A 6,000-nucleotide genomic window follows, 5' to 3' on the forward strand; every position below is an offset into this window, starting at 1 on the left:
CATTAACTCAGTTTTTTTTTTTTTATCAAGAGGGCAGCTATCCCTCTGACCGAACACGCTGAGCTACCGTGCCGGCATTTACCTTGGCCGTTGCGCTATCGCCACTGCTGGCGAAAAGTGTTTACCATGAGGGTACAGAAGCGGCAGTTGTAAAAGTTTCTTTCCCCGATTTATGGAAAAGTTTGCGTTTGCAGACCCCATACCTGATGATGAAAAATGCTCTGTTTACAATTATCCATCGATCCCTCCAATTTTGAGTCGATTGCGCGTCATAACCTTTAGGGATGATTTTCTCAAAATTGCGGGGGTGTTGACCCAAAACATCTTAGATTGCTTCGTTTTGGGTTGTACACAAGCGGCCTGCAAAATTTGAGCCGAATCGGTTGGCCGTGTCTGAGGCCTTCCTCTTGTGAGACGGTGAGGTGTGTGGAGCTGCGCTGCCCGCCGCCCCCTAACGCAGCCTAACCACCGACAAGGTAATGAACGCACGCGATGCCGCATAAGAGCGCATAAGGCTTCACTCAGAACTGCAGAATTCCCATCTGTTACATCCCCTTTTTACGTAATACTAGTGTCGATCGTCAATTAAACTTCGTGGTATTCACATTTGCTACTTGAAGTTGAAATCTGAAACGCGATGATTTTTCTGTTATATACGTATTGAGAAGCCACATCAGCCACTGTAATTTACAAGTTAAATAAGTAACTGAAGATAATTGAGGGTCACTGTAGACCATTTTTGATAGTTTTCTCTTTTATGAAACTTAATTTAAACCTAGGTTATAGATGTGATATGGCATAGGTCATCCTTCAATCCATTATAGAACTTGGAAACCCATTCAGGGAATATTCGTTCACATTTTTGTTGAACGCAGTTGGTTTTTATCATCCTGTATTAAAATATTTTCTTTTATCAATAGTGCAATTTATAAACAATGTTTAGTGAGTAGAACAAAAATTCCAATGGTAAACTTAACTGCTTTTTCGACGTTATTTTACCAGCTAACTAAAAATAGGAAAGCCTTGAACCCCTTCCACTAAATTTACTTAGTATTAGGATTCTCTTACAGGGAGTGCATTGAGCTGTCGCTGAAATCATTAAGTTTTTGATTATATCATCGCTAGTCTCACTGAACTCTTCTGAACTCTACATGTCGTGTGTGGTCTGGCGTCTCCTTACCAGCAACGGGTCCTAGATTCAAACTAGTTAATTCCCTAAAAAACACGCTCAGAGCGTCGTTGCGCGAAAGTGGTAGGGAGACACGACTCAGAACAGACAGACACCACGCAGAATGTTAGACTGTGACGTCACACCCAGGCTCGGCCACGCTCCAAACAGCAACGTGTCGACACAAACGACAGGGGCCAGAGCTCAGTTCATCTGAGGGATCAGGTGGGGTAATGACGCAACATTAACGACGTAACATTGGCACCAAATTTCACCAGAATTCTGCCCAACGCTATCGACGATATGTCACACGATAGGAAGGTCGTCGCACCCGTTCTTACCCACATTTCACCCATTCTTTTGACGCCTCTGCGATGAAGGGCAGAACCGCGATACCTAGCGAATAAAACACGCGGTTTTCGTATGGTTGGACGAGGAAAACATTTCATACACACCGCCGTTCAGAATCGACACGAAGGGTCGAGGAGGCGATATAAAAGACGGCGCGCTTGCGGTGTTGATTGCCACACATTTCGCAGTCGAAATCGACAGTTCGCAGTGGGATGAGCAACTCTTCTGTGAGGACATCGTGTTGCTGGAACCAAACTGAACGTGATCTGACGCCTTTGGAGAACAGTGCGGCCACAATTTATGTTCTGGTGCGCAAGGTGGAACCACGATAGACCTTTCAAAACATTTGATGAAATTTTAACGTGATCCTTAACAGCCAATGCTGTTTACACGGTTTCAGCCCTCTCATTTCGCGCCATGATCACGGGGAAGAGGGGTGCGAAATTGACACATGCTTGAATAAAAAGGATAATATGTCCCTCTAAGCCCCTTTCCCCTCAGTTCGGCAATTATCTCAGTGCTACCCAGACACCTTCATTACACATTTTAAAAATGCACCTGTACAGAGACTTCCACATTCTTTAACCAGAGTGGCCCTCCGTTCATGCACCAGCGTATGTGACAGGCAACCCTTCGACACCCCTTATACTCTGCATGCCTGATTTCAGGCACTAGAGCAGCACCGGAGTACCACCCATTTGAATGGCTGTCGAAGTCTCTGAACAGTTACAATGGTGCGCAAGTTGCACCGAGGGTATTCCCGAATTGGGGGGAGGGGTTCTTAGAAAGACCTTTTGCCGTTTCATTCACGCATACATTAATGTTGCATCATCTGTGATCACGGCACAAGAGAGCGCGAAAAAGGGCTGAAAAAGCATCAGAACACTTTGCTGCTTCGGATCACGTTCAAATGTCGCCGGTTGGTTTTGGACGGCGCATGGTGGTTCATCGCTGTACACGAGAGCGAAAATTGTGGTCTTACTGCTCTCCAAAGGGGTCAGGTCACACTGAATGGGGTTCCAGCCCCACGGTGTCCTTGTAGAAGGTTTGAGTCTTCCGGGGGATGGGGGTCAGGTGGTTTCATTGCCACCATTTACGTCATCTCCCGAGGGTTCAAAAAATGGTTCAAATGGCTCTGAGCACTATGGGACTTAACATCTATGGTCATCAGTCCCCTAGAACTACTTAAACCTAACTAACCTAAGGACATCACACAACACCCAGTCATCGCGAGGCAGAGAAAATCCCTGACCCCGCCGGGAATCGAACCCGGGAACTCGGGCGCGGGAAGCGAGAACGCTGCCGCACGACCACGAGCTGCGGACTCTCTCCCGAGCGTATTTAGTTTCGATTCACAGCGGCAGTATGTCTGACACGTTTTAGTGGGCAAAGAGAATAGTGTGATTTAAACGTTGGGCATCACGGTTCTGACCTTCATCAAAATGGTTGAAATGGCTCTGAGCACTATGGGACTCAACTGCTGAGGTCATTAGTCCCCTAGAACTTAGAACTAGTTAAACCTAACTAACCTAAGGACATCACAAACATCCATGCCCGAGGCAGGATTCGAACCTGTGACGGGAGCGGTCTTGCGGTTCCAGACTGCAGCGCCTTTAACCGCACGGCCACTTCGGCCGGCTGACCTTCATCGCAGAGGCGTCAAAAGAAGGGGTGAAATGTGGGTAAGAAGGGGTGTGATGATCTTCCAATCGCATGCCACGTCCATGGTGGTGTTGGGTAGAAATCGGGTGAAATTTGGTGCCAATGTGACATTATTAACCCACCTTACACCTTGCATGAACTTCTGAGCTGTGGACTTGTTTCTTGCATGTGTCGACACCTTGCTGTTTCAAGTATCGCTGAGCCCTAGGCTTAGGTCACAGGATACCAAGATTTTGCACAATTCGGAGGAATATTATAGGCACCTTTGAACCAAATTTCAAACTTATGCTTCTCAGCGGGAGACAGTTAAGGGGTTTGAGAAAAGTAATCCCGTAATTGTGTTGCTCAATGTATAAGAGACAGATGGAAAAAAAATAACTGAAATGATTATTATTTCAAAAGTAATCACCGTAACTGTTAATCCAATTATGGATGGGCGATGCCTTCATGGGGAAATGTTCGTGGTTGCTTACGGAGCCATGATTGTAACTAGGCTTGAACCTCTTCATCCGGAGCAAATCGACAGCCAGGAATGTCTTTCTTAAGGGCTCCAAAAATATGGAAGTTGCTGGAGGAGGGATCGCATTGTGCGTGGAATATGTGAGGGCTTCCCAGAGAAACATCTGCAGCGTAGTCGAAACAAACTTGGCAACATGTGGTGGGGTGGGAGGGGGGGGGTGAACGGGTAGGGGGGACGGGGGAGGGGGGGGCATTCTCCTGTAGCAGAATAGCAGAATGAAGCGATCTGTCAACATTCCTGGGAGTTTAGACTTGATGGCGAGCTTCAGTTTTTGTAGTGTCTATATGGAAAATATATGTGCAGTGGATTTCCTACAGCCTGAGAATGTTCGCATCGCTTCAGCATCTGGAACAATATCACGATAAAGAAGATCGTTTCCTGTTCCGTATAGTCGCGACAGATAAAACATGTTGTCATTTTGAGCCGCGGAATAAGCGTCAAAGCTAACAATGGAAGCCCATTGATTTACCTCGACCGAAAACTTCAAAGCCGTGCAAGGCAAAATGGCCCTGGGAAAATCATGACTACCTTTTCCTTTGGTTATGAGAGCTGCCGCCCATTGCCTTTGTAGAACACGGCACCACAATTAACGCACAGCGGTGCGTAGATACTCTGCAAAAGCTGAGTGCGCCTTTAAGCTCAAACGCTCGGGAATGTTGACGGTCAGCATCACTCTGTTGCAGGACAGTGCCAGCCTACATGTCGCCAACGTTTGTTTCTACTACGCTGCAGAAGTTTCGCTCGGAAGCCCTCCATACGATCCTGATCTTCTCTCTTCCGATTTCCGTATTTTTGGAGACACAAAGAAAGACATTCGTAACCGTCGATTTCCTACGGACGAAGAAGTGCACGCATGGATACTATAAGGGATCTATAGACCACCGCAAAGGCTTTTCTATGAAGGCATTGACCGTTTGAGATAACTGTGTTAACAATTATGACGGTTAATTTTGAAATAATAAACAGCTTAGTCACTTTTTTTCCATCTGTCTCGTTTTCATTTCATTCCGTCTGCCTCGTTTTTTTTTTGTTTTGTTTTTTTTTGCCGCGTGGGTTTAGCCGAGCGGTCTACGGCACTGCAGTAATGGACTGTGCGGCTGGTCCTGGCGGAGGTTCGAGTCCTCCCTCGGGCATGGGTGTGTGTGTTTGTCCTTAGGATAATTTAGGTTAAGTAGTGTGCAAGCTTAGGGACTGATGACCTTAGCAGTTAAGTCCCATAAGATTTCACAAACATTTGCACATTTGCCTAGTTTTCATTTGACTGCCCCTCATAAAGAGGTCCGCTTGAATGACTAATGCATTACAACATTATTGCCCCCAGCATAACTGTCTTATATTAACAATTTTTACAACGTTTAAGGGGCAAAAAATGGCTCTGAGCACTATGGGACTTAACTTCTGAGGTCATCAGTCCCCGAGAACTTAGAACCATGTAAACCTAACTAACCTAAGGACATCACACACATCCACGCCCGAGGCAGGATTCGAACCTGCGACCGTAGCGGTCGCGCGGCTCGAGACTGTAGCGCCTAGAACCGCTCTGCCACTCCGGCCGGCTTTAATGGGGCAAATCGGTTATCAGATTCGTTCGTTTAATGGAGCAAAGCCGTCATCTGCTTTGTTCAACGTGTCTATGAAGAAAGTACGCTACGAAATCGTATTTACTCAAAATGTTATTGAAGTACTTTGAGTGAGATGATTTATGAGTCTGTTTTCTCCGCAATTTTTTCCAAAAATCTAATTTGACCAATGGTTCAATTTATGCCCTTGATCTTGACTCCTTTGTCTTTACGTTCCAGAGATGTCATTTTATCAGCCACAAAGGATGTTTTGCGGCAGCCAGTAACTTTATCAATAACGCTTTAAATAATAACGTATTTCAGCGGTTACGTTTCCTTCCTGCGTTACTCGACATGTGTCAGCAATTTATTTTCATGTTCAGTTGTAGGAGATTACTTCACTACCGTATGTGCTGTCTGCATGTGCGTCGTTCTGCTATTCGTCTTGAAATCATCTATATGGTCTTAATGTATTATGCTAATGTAATACTATGTTACAATTTAAGGTAAAGCAAACAATGTGAACGACGCTTGTGTGTTTGTGAATTTCTGCGCAATCTAGGATGCTTAATTCCTTAAGACCATAAGAAACGACTGCAGGGAACAGAAGCAAACCAACACACACCCAAGATCTCCACTAGCAGCCCAACTAATGTTAACTCCACTTACGAATGGGAATCAATTCCTGAAATGCATCATGTACGTCTAACGCAACTCGTGAAAAAACTGAATAATTTAGA

This window comes from Schistocerca americana, chromosome 2 (genome assembly GCF_021461395.2).
Source record: "Schistocerca americana isolate TAMUIC-IGC-003095 chromosome 2, iqSchAmer2.1, whole genome shotgun sequence".
Lineage (NCBI taxonomy): Eukaryota > Metazoa > Arthropoda > Insecta > Orthoptera > Acrididae > Schistocerca > Schistocerca americana.